Source organism: Symphodus melops, assembly GCF_947650265.1.
Source record: "Symphodus melops genome assembly, chromosome: 17".
NCBI classification, from domain to species: domain Eukaryota; kingdom Metazoa; phylum Chordata; class Actinopteri; order Labriformes; family Labridae; genus Symphodus; species Symphodus melops.
The window spans coordinates 11,886,275-11,912,872 of NC_136707.1; the positions used below are offsets into that span (position 1 = coordinate 11,886,275).

General features: G+C 41.5%; 2 protein-coding genes across 3 annotated transcripts in view; both read right to left on the reverse strand.

The window, feature by feature from the left end:
• fbxl16 (F-box and leucine-rich repeat protein 16) overlaps nucleotides 1-10,497 on the reverse strand; it is a 51,344-nt gene extending 40,847 nt beyond the window's left edge. For both annotated transcript variants that reach the window (XR_013781103.1, XM_079366872.1), the window contains exon 1: nucleotides 10,082-10,497. The gene's annotated coding sequence lies outside the window, so the exon portion shown is untranslated. The remainder of the gene's footprint in view (nucleotides 1-10,081) is intronic.
• elof1 (elongation factor 1) overlaps nucleotides 1-26,598 on the reverse strand; it is a 383,117-nt gene that overhangs the window by 237,680 nt on the left and 118,839 nt on the right. The window lies entirely within an intron of this gene.

Genomic DNA, 26,598 nt, shown 5'->3' on the forward strand with positions numbered 1-26,598 from the left:
GACAGCAAGTTCTCCCTGATTGTTTATTTTCATCTTGCGATTACCGCTAAACCTTTTTATCCAATGACTGAACGATCTTTGCACACACGTGGTTTTGTTTATGAATTCTGGGTCTCTTGCGAAAAGTGCAATGTGAAAACAAACTGCACCAAACCAAAAAAGAAACATTGTATTTAGTCCCTACCAAAAAAAAAGCGGACTAAAGGACTTTTCTGGTGTGAATACACCCATAGTGTGTTTTTGAAATTATTTTAAATTGTCTTTTAATGAGTTTTGTACAGAACACCTGGGGGAGTGGGAAGTGTTATTCAAAAATAGTTTCTGATGGAGAGATAGCTCTGCTCAAGCTTTGTCTGCCAAGTGATGCTAATTTTCAGCCCCTCCCTATACACAGAACAGGAACTGTGCGTCAGGCTCTTGGGGCCTCATGTTTGGGAAAGTTCTTTACAGGTGTTGGGGAACAGATCCCAGACATTCCACAAAGCCACAGACTATATACACTGAAAAAACTGATTCAAGCCCTTCTTAGATGTGACACTTCAGTATTGTTGGATTAATTAAAAAATATCTAGTTTGAAAATATACACATACATTTGATCAGTGAAACATAAAATGTTTAATATTTGACCCTATGGGATTGATTTGGGTGATCAACACAAAATAAATGAGTTCAGAACGTGGATACCTCGCGGGCATAACTCATTAGCATACGTCTCCTGGCTGGACTGGACCACATCAGTGAGAAGCCTGCTGCGGTTGGAGCTCGTCTTTGGTAAGTATTCATTTTTTTGAGCTGTAGTACTTTTTACTGTATGGTGTTGTGCCACTGGTGTATTCAGTGCTATTTACCATAATTTGTGCAATGTTTTTGTGGGTGAATTTTACTTTTAAAGTCAGAGTTTGCATGCTAGCTTGGTAACTTCCAACATGGCCACTAGCTTAAAAGTCCAGACATAAACACGACAGTCAGAAAATTGCATGACGCGACAGTCGGAGATAAAAGCATGCAATGTCTGCCCAAAGGCTACGCTCTGTAATGGAGCTGAGAGGTTTCACTTTATTCTATGTGTGTGCTTCCATTGGGTCTGCTACGCTGCGTGTAAGCTCCGGCAGTCTGGAGACTGCTTGTATGTGTTCTTATATGCGTGTCTATAAGGATTATATAGCGTTTTATACAACAAAAAAGAGCATTATCTCACGCTGTCGCAAGTGAATCTGTTTAATTACCAGGGGAATTCCTTTATCTCGGCACTCCAGCAGACCGGCTGTGCTCTCCGTGATGTGGAGGGAGAACGCAGCCGGTGAGAGAGGACAGACAAAGGTGCACAGATCCTTAACGGACAGGAACGGACACTTAATGCACACGGATCTGGTTGTAGTTCAGGCACCAGATCCGGTTGATGTTGTGCTTGGCCTGTTTTGTTGAACTCCATCATCTCCATCAGTCTCTGCCTCTTTTATACCCTCTCTCCTTTAGTAAAGTTGTCAGTAAATGTAGATTCTAGGTTACAGATGGTCAGTGAATGCATGCAGCAAGGTTAATGTTGTTCCTGTGTGTTTGATCTTATAATAAAATGGCGGAAGTTAAAATAATTTCACGACTTATTTAATAAAGCTTATTTGTTTGTAAAATAATTGCTAGTCCATTCTAATTGTTCAAATGTCTCTTTTCATTGGTCAGAGCTTTAATTCAATTTCAACTTGTCTGTATTTCTGGGTATTCTGGTATTTGCACTCACAACTTAATGCGATCATCTTTTGCAGTTTGATCAACTTTTCCAAGCACCTTGTGGCAGCCTCCTACGTAAGTAACAGATTACGTTTTTAATGCTGGTATAAGCTGATCTTTATCATTGTCATCCGTTTAATGTGATACATGCTAATTCTCTTTATTCTTCAGGATTATGAATGTGGCAGTGTAAAGAATGCAGTTTGGAACTAGCTTGCAGTTATTTGTTGTTGCAGCATTTTAGCAGACTCATGGGCATTTACGGGGCAGTTTTCGCTATCCATGTCCATATACAGATTGCCCATGCAGTTTTAATTCATGTAGTAAGCCACTAAATCATACATACAAAAAGCATGGTAAACAGCAAACTCCCAAAACAGCAGAAGAAGCTACATTCCAGTGTCATATGTGCACATGCAAAGACCTGACAACAGAAATATTATTTTCAACACAAAAATCAGTATCTGAGGCGTAATGAAACCGTTCCATATACATTTCTAGGACGCTTATTTGAAACAAATGTATATAGTACATTTAACAAAAGCAAAGCTGCAGCCAACATAAAAAAAAAGCTAGAAAGCCCTGCTCAGAAATGTGTTAAAGATACAATACTCTAGTCTTCAGAAGCTGTGTTAGTTTATCGAGTTTTCTTTACAACCTCTAGTCAATGTTGGGTCCAGCCAGGATGCCAAAGTTCAGGCCATGTCCCTTTGGAGAACCATGACAAAAGACTCTTAATCCCAGCATGCCTTGCAGGTACTCCCAGAATGCTTTGCCACACCTAACACATAGGTGTGAAGTTTGGGATGGATAAAACCGGTTTTCTCTCATTGTTCACTTTCTGTCACACGTCGTCTGGAGATGTGCGGAGATACCCCTCTGCATCCTGTTTTACAGCACGCTTCTTTTTGTTTAAAAGTTTTAGCACGCAGCTAACCCAAGGCCTTGTAGCATACCGACATCCTGAATTATCCACTTGAACGCATTTTCACGAAGAGCGTCTTATTTCTGCCTAATTTAAATGGTATTGTGAGAGATCGTAAAGATTACATCTCGTTCCATCCTGTAAAGAAAGGACATCCACAGAGATCACCTCTCTCGATGGAGGACACCACGGCGCAGTTGAATGGTGCCGCCATCACCATTCAACTGCACGAAGATGGCTGAAGACCGTCCCAGCAAAGGACCTTTTTGCTTCTTCGATCAACCGAGGACAAAACGGTTACAAGTGAGGCTTAGTTATAGGTCTGGGCAGTTAGATTTAGAGAGTGTGTTTAATAAATGAGTTATTATTGTGAAACTGTGATAATATTTTAATATTTTAGAACTCATTATCAGAAAGACTAGTGTGAACGCCGTCTAATATAAAATTGGCCACTGGCTTCTGGTAGTGAAGTAAACTATGTTCTGAGTTGTGCTTGAGTTCCAGGCTGTGATTAAGCTCTCAGGGTGCGCTGTTTTTCTCTCTCTCTCTCTCTCTCTCCCCCCCCCCCCCCATTTTAATTCATTTTCTGCTTGTGGTGTTCAGCCTTTTACCTAACACAAGTGTTCTGTGTTTGTGTTGTTTAGGCCTCCGCCACTGAGGATGCAGAAAGGGACAATGCTCTCACAGTCATGGGAATATACATAATCCATGGAGATGGCGATAAGCAGCCAGTGGATAAGGGAGTTGTTATTGAAGGCATCAAAGTCCTGAGCAACGTGGATGGTGTCATCATGGGGGTCATGATGATGTTTGGGCTCATTTATGCCCTTGATCTAAGCTTTCCAGACAATGTGAACAAAACATTTGAGTTTTTCTAGAAGATCCTAATGAACCTGGATGGGCACAAGCTGAACACAAAGATAAAGCTGCTGAAAATCAAGTTTATTGAATGCATTCATAGACAATCTATGACCTACGAGGCTGATTTCATTGACGTTTTGAACTTCAGAATTGAACTCAGAATTGACGAAGTTGCATAAAAGCCAGCAAGGGACTGTTGTTTACTGAACTGTTAGAATAACACAATCAACATATGATAAACAGCAGTGGAGAGTAGCATCCATTTCTCTCCTTCCTGTCAAATATCATCACTCAACTCAGGATCAAATGGCTCGTACTGTTTTCATGTTTTATATTACTTCGTTACATTCAAAGGATATTTGCTACTAGCAACCAATTAAAATCAGATTCCTGGTCTGTGAATGTTAATTTTCTATTTATTTTATTTATTTTTTGTTTGTAGCCAAATGTGATCCATGGGAGTTTTGTATTTGCCATATTTTTTCTTTAATCGTAGTAGATTTAGTCGAATGGCTACACTACATTTATGGAGGAAGCTAATGTGTTTTTGCAGTTTCCTCTGTTTCTCGGACTATGTGGCTGGGATTGAGGTTTTTAAAGTAACACTGAGTTCTTGGCATTTGTATCAAGTACATTTGACATCTTTGTTTGGTTTTATGTAAAACTGAGTTCCTTGTGCTTTGTTTGTAAACAAAATTGATATCTTTGTGTATTGTATGCCTGAGGATTCTTCCTTAAAAATACCAACTCGGTTTTGTCTGGTGTGTTTTTATAGGATCGATATAAGGGTTGTGCTTAATTTCGTATCAATTACATTGGTTTGAGTTGGGGAAATATAAATTAATTTTGCTTATACCCATTATAATTTCATTTTGTGTATTTGTTAAATATGAGTTGGACAAATTCAAATCAATTCAGCTTAGGTATTTCAGAATTTTCATTTTGGCTTTATTTGTTAAAATTGAGTTTTGCGTGGATGTACTAATTTTGAGTTTGGGCTACATATATTTGTTGGATGGAAATCCTGTCCTCAATTATTTTGAGTTCATCCATTTTGAATAATTTTTTGAGCGTGTGTATACGTGTGTGTGTGTGTATATGTATATATATATATATATATATATATATATATATATATATATATACACAGTATATATATATATTTACACACACACACACACACACCTGGGCATCACAAACCAAGTTGACAAGCCTTTTAAGCATTGACGAATTCCTGCACACTGGTCTAAAAGCCCTCTTATTATGTCCTTCCTGCATGCATCTGATGTAATTTGGTAGCATTACCATGTTGATTTGAATAGTTTTGATATGCAATGCCATTATTGACAAGCTTCTTCTCACATGGCTCAATGAAAAAATAGATGAGTGGTGAAGATGAATATAAACTCCAGGTTTTTTTTTTTTTATTAAAGATTTATTTTTGGCGTTTTTATGCCTTTATTATAGAGGGAGGACAGTGGATAGAGTCGGAAAGGGGGAGAGAGTGGGGAGAGACATGCGGGAAAATGGGCCACAGGCCGGACGCGAACCCGGGCCGCCCGCGCGCGAGGACTGAGCCTCAATACGTGGGATCGCGCGCACTGCCGCTGCGCCACCGGCGACCCCAAACTCCAGGTTTTTTAAAGATGATTTAATTAAACATTATGCAAATGAGCTTAGTCATGAAAAAGAGACCTGACTGAAAGTTTAGCTATGGGCCCCTGGATGCCCAGAACAAACTAGCAGAAATTTAACAAGTTACTTCTAAGGATGGGTAAGAGTGCTCGAGTACTCGCCGCTGACTCCAATTTTCGAGTTGCAATTCATTACTCGCGCACCTGTGCAAGCGCTGCTTTTGGCTCATACAGTGTTATTCTTCTGACCCAGCTTTTTATTTTAGCCTCACTGAATATACTAACAAAGAAAATAATGAACAGAATACAAACATGACTTTTCCGGTCAACTTTAGTACACTCGAGCCAGATGTCAACAAAAACAATAGGCAGCTATGGCAACTCTCAATTTGACAGAAAGTAAAAGCACAACAAATACAGAAGTGTCTGCTACGCCTGCGATATGTCAGTTAAGAAAAGTGATGACAAAATCATGAAGTGAACTTTCAGTGCAAGATTTGTTGTGTTAAAGTTGCATACCGTAGAAATATTAGTTTGATTGCGCGTCGTTAGCCGTTAGCCTGCTAATAACCAAAACAGGAGCTAGAAATATACTTCCATTAAGTTTTATAGAAGGAGCTGTTAACGTTTGCTCCCACATTAACATGGGTCGTTTCAGTATTAGCCATAGCCGCTAGCTTAACATGAGACGGCTAACGTGGTTATTGGCTAGTTAAACGCATAACGTTAACGTGTGCCGCCGGCTGGGTTAACAATCATGATGACTGTATAATGTTTATACAGATGCTTTGCCAACTATGATTTGCTACTGGACTTTTTAGCCACCACTTTGAAGCATAGCTTGCATACGGAGCTGTAGAAAACTGTTGCTTTTCCTTCAGCGTTTGCTTGATATTTAAAATACATCCATTTACGACTTTTTCCACTTCCATCATTTTCAACCAAAACTAGTTTCTCAAGCCCCCCAGCAGCGGCACTAGCTGCAACCGAGCCGACATCAGCTAAACTCAGTGTTATGATGAGGTTGTGTGTTTATCTGAGGGGAGGCCCCGGGGGCTGCACACACTTCCCTGCTGTAGCGAATAAAGTTTTCAACTGAAGAAGGCGAGGAAAAAAACTGGAGACGAACTATAGATAGTAAAATAAAAGATGATAATTATTATTACGATTGCTCCTGCTGATACCCTGGCAGCATGTGAATCTGTGCCATGCAGCACTGCTGGGCTGTAGATGTGTTTTTGTGAACTGCTGGCAAATGTGGTATTACACATGTAGTATGAATTCACCAACATGTAAGAAATTAAATGTTAAAGAAAAGAAAATGTTAATTTCAGACATGCATGATATGAAAGAACTGACAAACAAAAGACATTTCCAAAAAACATTGTCTTGTTTTTCAAACATGAGAATGTGAATAAATCAAATATTTCACATATTTAAAAACCAACATCTTCAGGTATGACTGTGTGCCTGAAATCAAATGGCTTATGATCAGCACATGATACCAGGCTACACACATTTTTGTAGTGAACTACCTACAACTAACTACATCATCATTGAATTGTTCAAGGAAGTTGACTGTCCTCCTGTTAAAACTAACTTAGCCTAAGTTATTTTGACTGACCATACTTTAAAGTAACTGTGCAGAGGTGGCGCTTTTGTTAATAGTAGCCTTTTTCAGATTATTCTGTACAGTTGTCATGATTTGGTCTTGTTTAGTTAAGTGTTTTTGTGTGTTTCGGAGTTTGTGTTTCCTTGTTTTGGTTTCTCCTCTCTATCTAGGGGCCTATACTCACGAGCAGCAAGTTTCACATACCCAGGGTATCTTTGGGTTATCTGGTTTCACTAACCCTAACATAAGAGATTGTGTTTAACAGTCCAATGAAACTTATCAACCTGATAGGTCAACCCACAGTTGCCAAGAGTGCGTTCACATAAAAGGGTGGAGTTAGCTTTAATTAATCAATCACAATCATCACATCACACCCAAAATCCAATGCAAGAATCCCATTTTTTCGTAGGAACTACCGGCGCCATTTTTTCTGGTTGGCCTACAAAAATACGTCATTACTATACCAGTCTCTAACACCTGCTTCTTCTCTGAACTCAATGTGTTGCCTAACTCTTTCTGGCAAGCATAACAGTTTGAGCAGTTATGTTTCAGCTGCAGCTCTGACCATCACAAAAAGAGCGGCATGGAGACATTATCTCCAACAGGCACACAACAGGTGTGCAGCGCAAGTTATCATGGCAATATACCCATGTAAGAAGTGAACGAACGACCCCTTAACCATGAAGTTACTTCGCTAGTCCCAGATACTGCTTCGTAGTATAGGACCAAGAGAGGAATATTAAAGAAAGCTAAGCTCACTTGATAAAGTCAGACTGAAAATAATGCTATCTCCCAATTAAATATAACTCGTACAATGAACGCAATCCAGCCTCAATTAATCAGTGCTGACTCAAGACAGACTTGCATAGTCTCTCTGAGGTTTATAAAAAAAAATGGAAATTGATGGACTAAAATACCATCAAATTAGTCACGCAAAGGGGAAAGTTATGTTGCCATTTTTTTTCAACAGCTGAACCAACACTACTGATTGAGCTGTGAAAAGAATAGAAACATTTTTATGACATTTTATGATTTTATGATTATTTTTTTCTCTTAAATCACTTTTGTTTTTACTCTTGATCAATAAATTATGTATCTATATAACTATATAAATATCTAACTGCTTATCCCTCATGACACTTGAATCAACTAACTTCTGTTTTCATTACATTATGGCATTAGTTCTTTAACATTTATAGAATCAGCACACTAAGGGCAGTGAAGAGCATTGGTTTCATACAGTGGGTTTACTTCCCTAAAAAAATTAATTAGACAAAAACAATATTTTGAGCTCTGTTTATATGATATTTTTTCTTATTTCAAACTTATACAATATTTATTTGTTCTATACATAACATTTGACTGATGTTGACAAAAATATGAAATGTAATGTTGTACATTTCACATTTTTTGTTAATAAAAGACTAAATTTGTGTCTAGGGCCCCAACAGCACTATAATCTGCACAAGCTGTGAGGAGTTTGTAACTGATTATGAAACATTAATATTGAAGCATCTTTGTGACCTTAAAAAATGCAAACAAGCATAAATATTGACTAAGGTAGGATTTTTACCTCAGCAGATGACCAATGAAAAGAAAGCAGGATGACACTTTTGTTCAAAAACAACCTTCACATGTCAGCAAAGAGATGACATATAGTATAGCATACCAAATGTATGGTTACGTATACACAGTATGTTAAATCAAATGTATGTAATTTATGCCATTTATTTATTATTAAACTTACACAATCATAAAGCAATGCATTCAAATTATAGTTAGTCAAAGGCAATAAAGGACTATTCTATTCTATTGTATTTACTTGGAATAAAGCCTTTAAAGAGCGGTCCAGATAAAAATACACAACAAGTAATGACTTTGATTGATTCAATGTAAAAGAAAATAGCTTTGATGTGAAGAACAAAAAAAATAGGTTTGCAGTGTTGTGTAGCTCAGTCTGCTGCATATATTTAGGAGGTGGCTTCATTGTATTAAAGCATTTCAGGTTGTAAGAAACTAAGATGGTAGCAAAATGCTTTTTCTTGGATTGTTACTTAACAGTCGTCAGCAGAGTGTTCAGAAAATATATCAGTTCAGGTACAGGGCTTAAATTTTGTGAACTTATTCAATAGATTGCATGCTTTAGCAAGAGTAAAATCACATTATGGGTTAAAAGGTAAATCAAGCAGAGTTGTGAGTAAAAATATATCTTAGTAAACAAAATTTAAAAAAAAAAAGTAATACCTTTAAAACGCTGTCTGTGTTTCAAAGCTTACTTTTTATCATTTGAGATGGTGGTCACACTGAACTTTAGGTTTTACAGAGTGTGTTTAAACCACCAGAAGCTCTCATTTGATGTCCCCTTTTTAAGTATAGCCCACACAGGCATCTGCTGCTTTTGATTTTATTTTATTTTTTTACAATAATTTGTGAAATAAATGTTAGTGGTGGCTGAACTCCAGTATACTAACAATTGTTGAAATAGTAATTACAAAGAAGCAGATGGATAGTCAATTGAATACATTTTCAGTAAGTAAGCAGTCTTTTGGTCATACGCTTGAACTCATTTTAAACTTTAAAATCAATACATAACATATCTTGATTGAAATTAGATTACTCAGGTTGCTAAAGTAAGTCTTGACAGACTGATCAGATGCAATCAAGCATTACGTGCTTAAACTATACTTGAAGTACAAACTATATTTGTGAAGAAGAAATTTGCAGGGCAAATCATAGCAGTGCAGCCTTTTGAACTTAGAACGTAGGAATATGTCAACTCCACAGTCCTCACAATCACCCACTGTTTTATGGGATCACAAAGTTCCATGAAAAAACATTTCGCTCCTCGCTCATTATCGTTATCATTAGAAGGTTTAGACCATGGCATGGAGACCACGTAGACTCAAAACGAGCTGACAGAGCACAAGGGATGGTACAATGACAAACACAGAATCACAAGTGATGCACCTGCTCGTATATAAGCAGAGAGAAGAAAATTATGTTGCTGCATAATCGAGAATTCAAATGGTTACGTCACTGACAGACGCTGACGTCATTATGTTTGTTAATAATACGCATCTCGATGCGGCTGATCAGCTTTGTCTAGTAAAGGCCCCGTTGTGCACACAAAGAGCTTGAACACCCAGCGCCATTCACCCACATCACCCAAACCCTTCCGCCTCGTCTGAGCGGAGGAACCGCAGTGTGGGTGCTACTGCCATAGCCCACCATTCCATGACATATCAAAAGCACAGACATGCAACACAAATCCCGCAACCACTGACACATCCTCCTCTTTTTTTTTTCGCAGTACCACTTACCGTTCAGATGAAAATGTACTCGAGCATTAATCCATGATAAGGACACTGTTATCGCTGCCTCTTGATCACGTTTCTCTAAACGTTGCGGCAGAGAGCGAAATAAATAATTATTTCGAGGTAGCCCTGCCCGTTATGTCCTACTGGGAGGCGAGAGATGCGCCTACCGAGCCCATGGATACAACAGAAGCGCACGGGTCCAAAATTACCAAACGAATTGAAGAGCTGATCAACAACCTCCCAAAAACAGCTTGAATCTACACCAAAAATATCTCTCCTGTATCCCTTTTTTATATCACCTAGTCCTCCTCCACCACAGAGGGGCCCTCTCTATCTCGTAATTTCTTCTCCACGCACACGCAGGAACACGCAGAGCAGATCTGCCTCATTTAAAGAGACAGGATAGGGCAGCTGGAGCAACGCTGAGCACAGAGCCACTCTGTCGGTGTCTTATGTAACAGCCTCTGCTTCTGATTGTTCTGTGGTCCAGACAAGCTAAATTAAAAAGTAACCATAAGAAACTGCTATACTAGTATTTGTTAATTTCATTAATTACTCGTCCAATCAGATCATTAAAGAGCATATTGTAGGTTAAAGACACCGGTGATCTAATCATAGGAAAATGACTTGATACTATTTTGAAAGAAATTCATAAACTGACAAACCACAGTGTCTCCTGGAGACATTTTAGTATGTTTGCTCTCTTTACTTACGAATTTGAATGTGTTACATGGGGGAGTCCCGCTGAATCCCCATCTAAATTCTTTTTTTAACATTGATAAATTTGAATCTTAGTGTCACTCCCGTGAATGAAGAGGAAAAAAATGTGTGCTCCTACACGATAGTCCACTGGCTTATTATTATGAAGTTCTTAGCTGTGGTAGAGAGCAGGAACAGGGTAGCATTAGGAGGCATAACGGCCAAAAGAGAGCAGTTGAGTTGTGGTGAGAGGAGAGACCCAGGGCTGCTGTCCTGGGTCACAGGGCTCGCCTTCTGAACTTAATCCACACACACAGGATGCACAACAGCGCTCATACTCCACAGTTTAATATGTGTATTTGCTGATACCATTATCTGTGTTTTACACAGATAGAGGACTGAGAGATTAAAAGCTTTTATTTGTTTCTAAACACTCCAACCTGCACGTTCTGTATATAGTTTACACACAGAAACACATGCAGAAGAAAGGCACACACTTACAACTCCTTACACTTGCACTTACACACCGATTGTAAGCTGTCCCGCCAGGAAGAACAGAACAATAGACCTCCTGTATGCAAATGAAAGGACGCTTACACTGCCACCCCCCTACTACCTCTGGGGAAGTCTAATCACAACCTTGTCCTTCTTAAGGTACAAGCCAAAGATCCAGAGACAGAAACAGAAAGTGGTTTTGAATCCACTGACTGGAGTGCCCTGCAAGAGCCGCACAGTGAGGACATATTATTGCACACAGTGCACAACTGACTACATGAATGGAAGTTGTGGTTCTCACAAAAAACCATGTGCTGCTTCCCAAACAATGAGCCCTGGATTACCTGTAATGTTAAGGAAATCCTTAACAGATGAAGAATAGGGCATTCAAGGAGGGAGACCAGGCAGAGTTGGAGCGTGTGCAGGGGGAACTCAAGGTCCAACTTTGAGAGGCAAAGGAGGAGTACAGAAGTTGCAGAACAACAGCACAGAAGATGGGGACCATGCGAGAGCAAACCAGTTAAACCTATTTTTTAATAGGTTTGACTGCCCTGTTGCTGCAGCCAGTGTCATTCCCCCTTTCCTTCCGCTGTGTAACCCCTTTTACCAGCTTCATGTCCACAGAAAATTGTACCCCCTCCCCCCACCATTACCAAAAGACTCCACCTCAGGAAGGCATCCAGGAAGGCATCTTTTAGCATCCTGTACCTCAGGATGCTAAAGGCCTGCTCTGCTGAGCTGGGTGAGCCGCTTCAGCCTGTCTTCAACATGAGCTTGTGGCGTGGGAAGGTTCCTGTGCTCTGGAAGACTTCGTGCCTCACCTCGGTCCCTAAGAAGAAAAAACCCAGTGAGCCAGGCGACTTCAGACCAATTGCTCTAACATCCCACATTATGAAGACATTTGAATGGCTGCTACTCCATCACTTCATATCCCAGGTCCAAAACGCACAGGATCAAATGAAGTTTGCTTACCAGTCGAAGGCGGCCGTGGACAATACCATCCTCTACCTACTACACAGGGCTTACTCTCATCTGGACAAAGCAGCATCAGCATGAGAATCATGTTCTTTGATTTCTCAAGCACCTTTGATACCATCCACCCACTCCTACTTGAGATACAAGCTGACCGAGATGAGGGTGGACACGAACTTGATCAGATGGATCACAGAGAGGTAGTCAGACTAAAGGACTGCACATTTGACACTGTGTCTTGTTCACCCTGTATACCTCTGACTTCTAGTATAACTCCGAGCTCTGCCACATGCAGAATTACTCGGATGGCACTGTGATAGTTGGTTGTGTCAGGGATGGATAGGAGGAGGAGTCCAGGAGCCTGATTGAGGACTTTGTAACGTGGTGCAGTTTTAACCATCTGCAGCTAAACACTTCCAAGACCAAGGAGATGGTGGTGGACTTCAAAAGGAAAAAGCCACATCTACAACCTGTTTCCATCAGGGGGTCAATGTGGAGGTGGTCAGGACTACTGTTGGGAATCGAAAACCGGCTCTGACTTGGAACCAGTTCCAATTGATCAATTCCATCGGAATTGCACACCTCATTTCCCAGCATGACATCATGTTGCAGTATATTGCATTACGTCACACACTATGCAACGCTGACCTCCTTCAAACATGTGGAAAGAAAGAAGCGGTCAAAAGCGTGGCTCCATTTTACGCAACAAGACGACAACAATGCTATGTGCCATCAGTGCAGCGCTGTCATCTCATGTGAAGGTGCAAATACCTCTAACATGCTTACGCATTTATCAATTAGGCATGGAATTAAATTTCAGGAGTGTCGAGTGTTCGGCTATCTTTGGCTTGCTGCTGCTAGCCAAACTATCTCCACTGTGACCTCCTTTGACAACAGTAACATTCACGTTAAGTATATCCTGCATTTGCCACACTGTCACGCTGCAAGCAACATGCAGTTTCTGATAAATAAAGCAGAGCCAAGTGTAAAAAGGTTCCTTTTTAATGCATTTTAGAGAATGAGGATTACACAGATAGCTCTCAGGTAGCAGCATCTCGACTTCGGCTTCAAGTCAAGTTATCCCTTTCATGCATGCTGCTCAGGTAGTGAGGTGGAATGAGGAGAAGATGAATGAATGTCACCGGGCATTGAAGATTTTCGAGGTGAAAGTGTTTCATCTTTTTATCTACCATATAACAAGACGTTCATGTAAGTCAGTGAAGGCTACAGCTCAAAGCAGATGTACTGCACATATGTGATATGTTTTAGGTTGTTCATTACAGCTCATTTAGCCCGCATGACATTTCTTCAGAGAGCTTTACAAGTAACGTCACAGTCTCAGCATGTGTTTTTCTGACGGTTAATGTTACATGTTGTTGATTCTGCCCTAATCACTGTGGTGTTTCATTTCCAAACATTTCGTAGGGAGATGACAAGGGTATTAAATCCCAGATATAAACTCCCTTCAAGAGAGGCTCGAACAAATCACCTTATCCTTGCCTGGTACCAGGTGGAAAGAGAGAACTTGCTGTCAGATCTAAAAATGTGAAAAAGGAAGCCATCACGACAGATGGATGGACAAGCCTTGCCCAGGAACATTATATCACTGTCACACTGAATTATATAAAGCAGGTAAAGTCCTAACAACCAAGGCAGTATATGAAGCTCAGACAGGTGAGGTCGTGACTAAGGAGGTTGAGGTAGAGAACAATTCTGCCAACTGACCTGGATGCTCTCGTAAAGAAGATTCTTATAAGCTGAATATGCAGCTTATATGTTTATATAGACGGAATTGTTATGTTTTAGTTAGGCAGACCCCAAGTGCAGAGACGGACTTTAATGTTCCAAAGGGAAAGCAAAAAGGAGCAAGCAGTGAGGGCAGGGAGCAGGCTGGCTAGACGACGATCCACATGAGAGGACGGGAAACTCCGACGAGGGAAACTAGCAGGAGGCACACCAGCGAAGTCTAAGAAAAACAAAGGTAAGTCCACGAAAGCGAAAAACTAAGGCACAAAAAATCCAACTGGGAGCAAACAGTGACACTACCAAGTGAGACGGAATCATCTGGCAGAGTAGTGGAGTGCAGGCCAGGCTTTTATGGAGAAAGTGATGACTGATTGGAGTCAGGTACGCATCGTCTGCTGAGTGGAGGGGCCAGCCACACCCCCTTGCCACTCACATACCTGCAGGAGATAGAAACACAGAGGGGGGAGGGGAGAAAAGAGAACACAAAACTACACCAGAAACCAAAACTGAATCGAAACTTCACAGGGATGGCCGGCTGGCTCATTCCCTTTCGTATAAATGTTGTTAAAGTGAGGAACTGTTGAAGAATAATAAACTGTACTCACTGCTTGTTTAAATGTCACATAAGCTTTTTTAGATCATGATTATTTCGTTATTTTTATTTTATTTTCGTAAATTTACATGCAATGCGAAGCTACAAGCAAAATAAAGAGTGCTACAATTAGCCTGCTAGCACAGGGTGAAATCTACTGGATCAAAAAGTCGCACATTCCTCCTTCATTCTCAATGAGACTTTTCCTGGTTAAATAAAATATAAACAAGATAAATAGCCTATGTTGCTAATTGTATAGGGTACATTCACTATTGACCCAATACTGATAACGGTACTTGACATTTGGTGCTAGTAACCAACATTAACTATTTTTAATGCTTAAAAACTGTGCGACTGTCAGCACCTGTGTCTAGCAGCTCCCCCTTCCCCTTTTATTAGTTGTCTTCACCTGTTTGTCTGTTCCTCCTGCATCTCCTCCCCTGTCTTTTCTGTATGAGTGCATTGGCATGGCTTTGTTTCACAGGTTATCATTAGATATTGTTTTTTGCTTGAAGTAGTGACCCCTTTAGTAAACAAAAATAATATTTTAACTGCACTATACCATTTTGGAGTGGACTTTACAGCAGTTGCACGTTGTTGTGTCAGAAAAAAAAAACAAGTGAAGTTGAGGAAAACGGGCAAGATCTTAGCCATCATTAGAACACGAATTCGATGTAAACAATATTTACATTTGCAATTCATAGCGGCTATACTGTATTAACTCTACAGTTGAAGCATCAATTATCATTCAGGCTTATTACTAGATATTTTATTTTAAACATACACCTATATAGCAGCAGCTGCTCAGGGAGTGAGGTAGAATGAGGAGACGATTTAAGTCATTTTACATTGTAACATAGGTACTTAAAGAGTTGATGGATAGACAGACTAGATGATTTATTAATCTAGCTGACAAATGCATCAGCTGGCTAAAAGGGCCATGCAATGTATAGTGGTGAGCTATATCAGCATTTGGGTGGGATAAGCCCCTGTTTATCATTACAGAAAAGTATTTATCTTTCTGCTTGTAAGCTTTTGTTAAAGGAATTGTTCAAAGTTGTTCAGGTACGATCATTCATGGGCAGCAGGATCTGAAAGAGAGACACTGGTAAGTACAAAGTAAAACAGAAAATTTAAAAAAATAGTAACATAAATGAACTAAAGATGACCTCAAGTAACTTGAAATATTATATTAAAAGTAAAACAACATCTCTGTGGTGTCTAAATTTCATGTGGTCACATCCAGCTGGCTTCATCAAAATGGCTGACAGGGAGTGACATGTCTCTAAGCATGAACAACAAATCAAAACAAAATAAAAGACTGTTCAAAAGAAATGACTAACCAACATTAAGTTGAAGCGGCAACATACTCATTACAGGTCTTTTTCTCTTTAATTTTCACTTGTCTCTTTAATATCAATTTGCATGTTCAGCTGAGATGACTGGAGTAATATGTCCTAAGAGAGGGGGTAGCTGCAGATTTACAGTATATGCTCCTAATCTTGATTGTCTATCTAGGAATACTTGATGATTTGTTCATTGGAGCCTCAGTCAACTGCCAGCTTCATGAATGAGGGCGGTCGTGGTTGTAGGAACGACACCGTGTTAGAGTGGTTGTAGTACATAGGGAAGTCAGGTGGTAGTGCCAGATCATCTACTAGAAATATGGCTTTTGCTGCTGGGACAAGGTCTCCTGGGCTTCTAATACATATATTGATGTTGTCATATATACAGTAAGATGTTGTCATCATCAACATTGAAAGCTGTTTAGTTGTGTGTTTGTGGTTAAATCATAGTTAAACAAATCTCACCAAAATATTTGCATGTAGTGTGAAAGATAGCTGTCAAACTATCCTGTTATAAGCATTACGTTCAGCAAATGTTTTTCCTACTGTTTGTTCTGTATGTTCCAAGCAAGCAGCAGAAGCAGCTTCTCACTCTCCATTTTTCTTTTTGTGTGCCTCTCTCTCTCTCTCTCTCTCTCTCTCTCTCTCTCTCTCTCTCTCTCTCTCTCTCTCTCTCCAAAGAGGCAGAGAGCTGGAGAGCTTTCTATTTATAGTACCATACCCGCCTGTTCAGACTCACACCCCTTCAGCACAAAGAGTTGCACCCACAGACATACAAAAAGTCCATGGACAGTAGGAATGCAAGCAAACACAGTGTTGCACAATGATCTAAAAAATTGCATGCCACTGACACAGACGCACACACCGATGTACCAGAAGTTAACGTAATTTTATGCATGTATTCTATAAATACAGAGACAATGTACATAATAAATACGCACACACGTCACCAAATGTCAAGTGAAATGAAAAAAGCCTCTTCTTAATGCACCTTCTATGGTATGAATAATTAAGGTATTCTGAGGAGAGAAAAACACTACAATAAACAGAGGGGCCTCGGGTCTCTAATATGTAGAGCGACAGTAATCCATACATTTCTTTATCTGTGCTGTGTGTGTCTACTGCTGTAAATTTATAATATTGGGCCTCTTTCGCATGCCTCTTTTTTACAACACCTTAAAACTGTAAACCCACATTGAAACACATATATGTCATGCTTTTTAACATTAAAGTATACAGATGGTATGAGGAGCTTCATTATGGCTTTATCAGGGCTGTTGCAGAATCCACATGTTAAAAGGACTAGGGGGAGGCATAACATGCTAACTGGGAGATGAGACTTGTTGCATAACAGTGGATTTAAAGTACACTACTTTACATCTAAGTAAGCTTAAAACCTTATCACCATCAGCCCAATCCAGACAGAAGTGACTAATTTGCATTTTAGGAGTCATCGTTATCATCTTTATAACAAAGATGTAAATCGTAGCACAGAAAAGACAAATACTGTATATGTGCTAAGGTATTAGAGCACATGCTGCCGTGACTCAGCCAATAGTGCTGATGCCATGGAAACACTGCCTGTTTGCTATCAGTCTCTTAGTAACTGTGGTTACTGAGAAAGTAAACGTTTGTGTGTGTATGTTTGATTTGGGTCAGCACATATATGCCGGACGTACGCCTGCACGTCCGGTCTTGTGTAAGTATTACACACAGCCTGACAGACACATGTGCTTGGGATTTTTCATTTTAGGCGCTGTTATCTTTAGCAACAGGATGTCTTACTGTACATCAGCAATCAGGGCTGATAGAGATACACTGTAGAGGTAATAAAACATGAATTAAACCCTTTTTCAGAAATCAAACAATACATAGCTGCTATAAGGGACAAACAATGACTGAGGTTAAAAAATGATCAAAAATATTAAACATGCAATAAAAAGTAACGGATCAGTGTCAGCTACACAGTGACAAAACTGTTGTCAGGGAGACAGAACGGACCTGAAGCGCTTTTCTTGTCAGCGCACAAACGCTTCATGCACACTCTCCTGAGCGCATATTAACAGGAAAGTGAATTGGTCCGTGGTCACTAAACTTTTGGTGACGTATAGCTCGCAGTTTTCGTGGGGGACTATTCTGATTGGTAAAAGTTGCGGGGAACACTATTTTGATTGTTCCAATTTGGTGAAAAGTTGCGGTAAATGGACAAAATTGCAAGGTTGCCCAGAAATCGTGGGGATTGGTTGAATTTGTGTGAATTGTTGCGATCGCAACATCGCGACTTCCTGGAGGGACTGCAAGGTAGACCAGAGACTCCAAATTACTCTGACATGACCAAAGAGGAGTTACTTCTTGTTGTTGCAACTCTAAGTGACTCTAAAAGTGAATGTATACAAAGAAACCAAACACTTACCTCGGAAAACAAAATCTTAAAGGAAAAACCAGAAAAATAGACAAAGTATGACCTAGACAACGTAAAAGTCCTGCAGAATATGGTGAACGAACTCTGTGGACAATTAGGCCGTAATACATATATAGCTGAAAGCAATGCCTTCCCCCCTGCAGGAGACATCTGAGGACAAAACAAGAGAGGAAGACACTTTTGAGGCATCCAAAGAGTTACATGAAAAGGCCCAGGTCACACTTGAGACTGTCCAAGAAGCTGAGATGACCAGGGACAATTCTGTTGCTGCTGGGGGGCTTGCGAAACTAGTTTTAATTGAAAATGATAAGGGAAAAAGTCGTTTATGGAAGTGGGTTTTTTTTTAACAATACCTTTATTGATTTTCTTTTTAACATAATTATAGTAGAACAACAAAAAAACCAAAACAAAACACAGGGGCCATGTTACACTCCAGAGATAGAAAGTTAGAAATAGATACATAAATCAGAGACAGCACCAAAGTTTTACAATCCTGTACATCATAGCATTACAACACACCAACATATATTATGATAGTGTACCCCTTAAAGAATCAGTCACAAACTTCCTTGATCAATGAGACCCTTCATCACAATGTTTGTCAGTCTGGAACCAACATATTTGAGGAAAGGGGACCAAATATCATAGAAAACCTCTACCATACACTTAAATCTGTATGTCAGATATTCCATGGGTAAAATATCAAAAATAACCTTGTGCCACCCAGCTATTGTTGGAGGATTGCAATCTATCCATTTCAGTAAAATGTTTCTTCGTTGACAGAAAGTGAGGACACATAAAAGTCTTTTGGAATGTGTATTTTTAAGTTGCGTATCTGACAGTCCAAACAATAGACACAAAGGATCCTTATTCAGTCTAATGTTAAGAATTAGGTTAAGTCTATCCACTATGTTCTTCCAGTAGTCATCGATAAATGCACAGGTCCACACACAATGAATAAAGGTCCCGATCTCAACATTACACTTTGTGCACAGTTCAGATTTATTATGATCCATTCTATGTCTAAGTTGGGGAGTAATCTGTAGGCGGTGTAGAAGCCTAAATTGGTTTTCTTTCAGCCTGTTACAAACTGAAATATTGTTTGCTAATTTCCAGATATGTAACCATGTTGCATCATCAACATCCATGTTCAGGTCCACATTCCATTTAGAGGCCATAAAAGCTGGTTTGCCTTTTTCATATTTGGAGAGGACTTTATATCCGAGCCCCAGTATGCCCTTTGTCCTCCCTGTGGAGGCTAATATCTCCAGTGGAGAGGGTTGATGAGAAATACCTCCGTCCTTCCTGCTATTTAAAAAGCTTCGTATCTGAAGGTACCTAAAAAAATTCTGTTCGGGGTATATTATATCTCCCACATAAATGTTCGAATGAAAGTAGTGTTTTCTTTTCATACAAATGTCCTATGGTAACGATCCCTTTACTGTCCCACATTTCAAAGCCTCTGTCAGTGGGACAAGGAGAGAAGTCTATGTTACCCCAGACAGGCGAGAAAGAGGACAGTTGTCCCTCCAAGTTTCTTATATCCTGCCAGGCTTTAACAGTTGTTTGTACAATTATATTGTCACCAATAAGAGTCTTAACCTTTTTTAAATCACAAGCAAACAAGAGACCTCTCAGGGGCCGACTAACCTGAAAAGATTCTAAGTCAAGCCATGCAGAGTCACTGTCATTTCTGATCCATTCAGCAATGTAGCCTTACTGTGAAGCTGTTTGATAGAGACATCAGGCACCGAAAGGCCCCCCCCTTCCCGAGGCTTCATGAGTCTAGTCCGTTATGATGTAAAGTTAAACAAAATCTGTTCCAAAGCGGTATGTTCTAGATATAGCTTCTAACCACACCCCGTCAAACAGCGCAAGCTTCAGGCACACACGTTTTCCTTTCGTGTGACTTGTGTTTATTCTCCTTTTCTGATTATGTTTTTGAGCACTGAAACCATCAATAATAATTTTTAAAAAATGTGTGTGTCTTGCATTGATGACGTCTATGTCTGGAGGGAAGGGGACCCTCCTCCTATATAATAGGCAGGCATAGCGTCAGCCATCATTCAAAAACCTCTTCTCTCTTCTCACAGAAGCCTTTACGACACCTGTATTACCTAAACTAGGCTGAACTGTCCGCAGACTTAAGTCCACAACTCGGTTGCTGGGTGCTTGGCTGGTTGTACACTGCCACCAGTTCTGAAGCAGTAGCAATACTAAATAGTTTGTGGCTGAAGTGGCAACACTTTAGCTTCAAAGTAGCAATACTTTCACCCCGAGTAGCAATACTCTATTTATCAATAAAGGTAGAAATACCCTTCTTGTGTTCTGTTATAGGTAGCAATACCGGTAACTTTTCACTCTAAACACTTGCAGGAAATAGCAATATTTACCTCCCCACAGAGCTGCACAAGCTTGTAGTCGGTCTCGCTAGCATCTGTAGCTCAGTGGGTAACCATGGAGACGGCTAACGACAGTAAAGCCGCAAGAAGCCATAAGCTATGCCCCTGTGGCATGGTCAGTCGGCAGACTTCGGAGCTCCTCCTGTCGGAGGAGGAATCCTTTTTCTCGATGAGCACTGGGGCTGCGAAGCCCCTCGGCGCCGATGAAGGTGACCAGCCCTCGTCATCATCGCCCCTGGATCTCGGAATGCAGGATATTTGCAGACGAGCGGCCGGCAGGCTGAATATCCCCTGGCCTGTCGCTCAGGCCGAAGCTGTTAAGTCCCACTTTGATGGCAAGAGACTGCAGAAGGCGAAAAAGATGGGAAAGCAACTGCTGCTGTTTTTCCGGGAGCTGCTCGATTAGATAGCTGTCATGTGGAAAGACCGGCCGAGAAACACCCCATTGTGGGAAGTTCAGTGCTGAACTCTGAAGGGATGGAGCTGCGCGAACTCCGCAATATGCCACCTATTGAGCCGCTGGTGACGAGTCATCTCCACCCGAAAACCTCCATGTCTTCTTCGGCCCTGTCTTCCTTTCAAGACGGACCGCTTTTAGTCCAGCCTCACTGACAAGTGTCTTACAAGATAACGGCGCTGTCAGTGAGAGCCATGAATGCCATTCTGTCAGCCTACCAGGCTGACAGAATGGCCTACCAGGCTGAACTAGAAGAGGACATGACACTGAAACCAGATCCCTCCACGTGGGAAGAAATCTGTGTCATAACAGACCACATCCTCCACCTCCACAAGGTTGCTGTCCAGGCTACTCGGAGAGCCATGGGTCTGATGGTCCTCCAGGAGAGAGCTCGCTGGCTCATGCTCACCAACTTGTCGACAAAGGAAAAAGAGGAGCTCCTCGACACTCCTATTGTCCCACAGGGTCTCTTCAGTGCCGCGGTCACCTCCATGCAGAACAAATGTGAGGAGAAAAAGAGAGACGATGAGGCGCTGAAACTATGCCTCCCGGGGAAGACACAGCCTGCGACGTCCAGACTGCCTTCTGCAGTCTCTTGCCATCAAAGTGGGACTTAACAGCTTCGGCTTGAGCGACAGGCCTGGGGATATTCAGCCTGCCGGCCGCTCGTCTGCACATATCCTGCATGCCGAGATCCAGGGGAGATGATGACGAGAGCTGGTCACTTTCATCGGCGTCTTGGGGATCCTAAACGAGGGAGCCGGGTGGGGAACATTGTTGTTATACAATGTTTAAAACCAAACGGTCAATGTCATGCAAGCACTTTAATACATTCTGTAATAACATTGTCCCAATAGGCGCATCCAGACATAAGGCTGAGGGCACTGTCAAAACAAATAAGAATTAAGCAGAAAATAAACATGTTGAAAAAAAGATCAATATCTGCAATAACACAGCCTGTGGGGGTGAAAATTCCTGCGGTTGTTGGAGGGAGGCTGCTCACACTCCTTATCTCGCACTCTGGCACTTGGACAGGGTGTGTTGCACATCCCAGCCGCACAAAAGTGCCAAAACACCAAAGTTGACTGGTTGGGCTGTCAGCCCTCTCTCTCAGCACATAGAGAGATAGGCTGCTTGCACCAGGTCAGAATGGGTATTAAGGACGATAGAAAGAGGCTGCAGGCTCTAATTTAATATCGCCCCCCTCATTTCAAAGAAATAATCAACTCACTAGCTCAGGGCGAATCTGCTGATTTTCTCTTGGAAGAAATTTCCACACTAAGGAAGAAAGGAGCCATACAAGTTGTGCCTCCCAAACAGAGCCACAGTGGTTTCTGTTCGAGGTATTTTCTTGTCTCAAAGAAAGGGGGGAGGGGTATGAGGGCCATCTTAAACCTCCGTGCCTTAAACCGTCATTTAAAAAAGTACAGGCTCAATATGTTGACACACACTTCACTGCTACGTTTCGTGCGAGCAGGCGACCGGTTCACGTCAATCGACCTGAGGGACGCCTATTTCTGTATTCTAATTTATCCCCCGCACAGGAAATACCTGAGATTTTCCTTTCAGGGGATAGTTTATGAGTTTACGGTCCTCCCTTCTTTAAGCCCAAGGGTGTTTGTAAAATACCTTTATAGGGCTCACTCTGGACTCAGTTCAGGTCAAGGCTTTTTTGTCCCCAGAGAGAGTGAAGACAATGCAAACATGTCTGACACTTTTTCGCAGGGGCGACATCGTTACCCTCAGACAATGAGGCTTTTAGACCTGATGGCCTCCTCTGTGGTGGCTCAACCTCTGGGACGTCTGTACATGAAAGGCCTTCAATGCTAAGTGGCTTCTCTGGGGCTAGACCCTCACCGCCATGGTCACCATCTAAAAGGTTATCATGTTTTGGTGACTTATGTGGCTTATGTAAACAGACAGTGCGGGCAGAGGTCCCCCCAGTTACACACTTTGGCACACAAACTGATAGTGTGGGGCAGTGCCCACCTGCTGTCTCTGAGAGCAATACATGTGCCTTGTGTTCTGAACTACGGGGCATATCTGTTATCCAGGGGCAACCCGCTGTACGCGAACTGGAAACTTCAACCTGAGATAGTGAGACAGATTTGGTCACAATTCGGTCAGGCAACTGTGGACATTTATGTTGCTGTTTACAATGCTCATTGCCCTTTGTTTTCCTCTCTGAGAGATCAGGGAGCCCCACTGGGAGTGGATGCACTGGCACACAAGTGGCCGAAGACCTTCCTGTATGCTTTTCCACCAGTAGCACTCATTTCTCCCACTCTGGCCAGAGTGAGAGAAGGAGCCCTATTAATGATTCTAGTGGCCCCACATTGGCCAGGAAAGCACTGGATGGCGGAGATTTTTCAACTCCTGTCTGGCTCATCGTGGCTGTTACCAGTGCGTAGGAACCTACTGTCTCAGGCGCAAGGAGAGATATTTCACCCTCACCCAGAGAGGCTGGCCCTGTGGGCCTGGCCCGTGAGTGGTTCAATCTGAATGTATTGAGACTCCATCACAGTGTTATCGATTCTATTCAGAGCGCCAGGGCCTCTTCAACTAGGAAGTTGTATGAGCATAAGTGCCGTGTGTTTGAAAGCTTTTGCTCAGAGTCGCAGGCTATTCCTTTTCAGTGTTCTGTGGCAGTGATTCTGTCATTCTTACAGAACCTTATAGAGAAGGGTAAGGCTTTCTCAACAATCAAAGTGTATCTGGCAGCTATTTCAGATTGCCATATTGGTTTTGATGAGAGGACTGTGGGTCAACACCCATTAGTGTGTCAATTTATGAAGGGTGCTAGGAGGAAACTGCCTACATCCAGACCACTACCTCCATTGTGGGATCTCCCCATGGTACTGGATGCTCTCTTGAGTGCCCCATTTGAACCTTTGGAAAGCGTGGAGCTGAAGATGTTGTCCCTGAAAGTAGTTTTATTGCTGAAATTAGCTTCGGCTAAACACCTTGGTGAAATACATGCTTTCTCTGTACACTGTGCATGTACTAGCTTCTCCCCGGGGAGTACCAGTGTCAGTCTACTGCCTAACCCTGCCTTCATGCCCAAGGTTTTGGGCACTTGCTCTTCAATTGAGTTGGCTGCCTTTTACCCCCCACCTTTTTCCTCGGAGTAACACAGGCACACTCTTTGCCATGTCCGTTGTTGGGGGCCAGCCTGGATGGCAAAATTCAGGCTGGGTACGTTTGGAGAACTACGACAAAAGACTCTTTATCCCAGCATGCCTTGCAGGTACTCCCAGAATGCTTTGCCACACCTAACACATAGGTGTGAAGTCTGGGAGGTATAAAGCCGGCCATGCCTCATTGTTCTTTCTCTTTCAAACGTCGTCTGGCGACGTCCGAGGATACCCCATCTGCTTCCTGTTTCAACACGCTTCTCTTTCTTTAAAAGTTTTGGCGCGCAGCTAATCCAAAGGCCTTGAAGCATACCGACATCCTAATTTCCGAGCCTAGATCATCCACTTGAACGCATCTCAAAGAAGAGCGTCTTATTTCTCCCGTATTAAAACGGTATAGAGAGAGACTGTAAGGATTACGTCTCGTTCCGTCCTTTAAAGAAAGGACATCCACGGAGATCACCTCGCTCGACAGAGGACACTACGGCCCTTTGCTCAAACCCCTTGGACGCGCCGCCATCTCCAAACAACTGCAGAAAGACCGCTCCAGGACCTATTTTCTTCCTTCATCAACCGTGGACAAACGGTTACAAGTGAGGCTTAGCTAGGTCTGGGCAGTTAGATATAGAGAGTGTGTTTAATAACTGAGTTATTATTGTGAAATGGTGATAATATTTGCTTGGTGTTTGACCACTGTGTCTTTGGTTTATGAGAGTAAAATCTCTTTTGTTTTCTTTATTTGTGCCACTACGTCCCGTGTGTTTTTCCGTGAACTCTCGCGTCATAACCGGGTAATAGACTCATTATCAGAAAGACTAGTGTGAACGCCGTCTGATACAAATCCGGCCACTGGCTTCTGGTAAGTGAAGTTAACTATGCTCTGAGTTGTGCGTGAGAGTCCAGGCCGAGATTGAGCTTCTGAGGTGCGCTCGTTTCTCTCTCGCTCTCTCGCTTTACACACACACGCACCTTTCAGCAGACGCACACACATAGAGATCTGTGGCTTTCCAGACGCTGCAGAAACGTAGATCACGTTCTGTGTCCGCCATCACGTGACCATGTGTGGTCCCTCTCTCTTCCTCTCTCTCTCTCTCTCTCTCACTCTCACACACACACACGCATACACACACACACACACACACACACACACACATGTGCCACGCTTGTTTGTTTTGTTTGTTACCTGTAGTTTGGTTTATAATAGTTGTTTGTTTGAGTGAGTTTCATTGATTAACTTCATGTTGCTTTGTTAAATAAATTCTGTTATAATTTAAAGAGCAGTTGTTTGTGATTACTGTGTATTCACATTGTGACTTAGGCTTGGTGAAAGGGCTTTGTGTTCGGATTTCACACCTTCAATTAAATACCGATTATTAATTATTAATGATATTAGTATTTAATTAACTAATTTTGAGACTGATATTTTGTAATATTTTGGTTGTTCCCTGTTTACAGGGTGGTGCCCCAAGGTTTATTAAACTCTGTTTAATAATAATTATTGATTTATTTTAATAATTAAGTAAACTTAATTATTAAATTTAATTCGACAACTAAATGTTACACCATAAAACCCCAACATAACCGTTGGTCAGGTATTCGCTCCTGAAATCCCCAACACCGTGCACTGCACATTTATTTGGAAAGGACTCAAAGTTTCAGGAAGGGCGACCAGTTGTTTGTTTCCTGGGTGAACCCGCACATGGGAAAGCCAGTGTCCAAACAGCGTCTGTCCCACTGGATTGTTGGGGCTATTGCTCTGGCTATACTAGCAAGGGTCTCCAGCCCCCTACAGGCCTTCGGGCTAATTCCACCAGAGGGCTAGCGACCTCATGGGCTCTTTTTAAAGGGGTCTCTATTCAGGAGGTGAACTATATAGGCAAAAAAACCCTAAATAATTGTGAAAACTACAATTAATTGTTATCGAGGTTAATTAATAGTGATGTTGATTTGAGGTATAGTCCCCCAGCTACGGTGGCTGGTAGGGTTTACACGCTTGGCATCTGCTGGAATGACAAACATTTAGAAAAACCTGCATCATATTCAGAAACGCTCCACATTCAAAAGCAAATGCCAACTCCTGAAACAAATGCAATAGCTAAAACACAATCCAAAAGAAAAATACACACTGCAAAAAGGCAAAACAACTGCATAAACATCAAACTGGCAAGTACAGAAACAAAACAAAAAACACACACACGCAGCACATATACAGCACCTCCAGGAAATATCCAGAGTTTTTAAGGTAATTTGCTTAT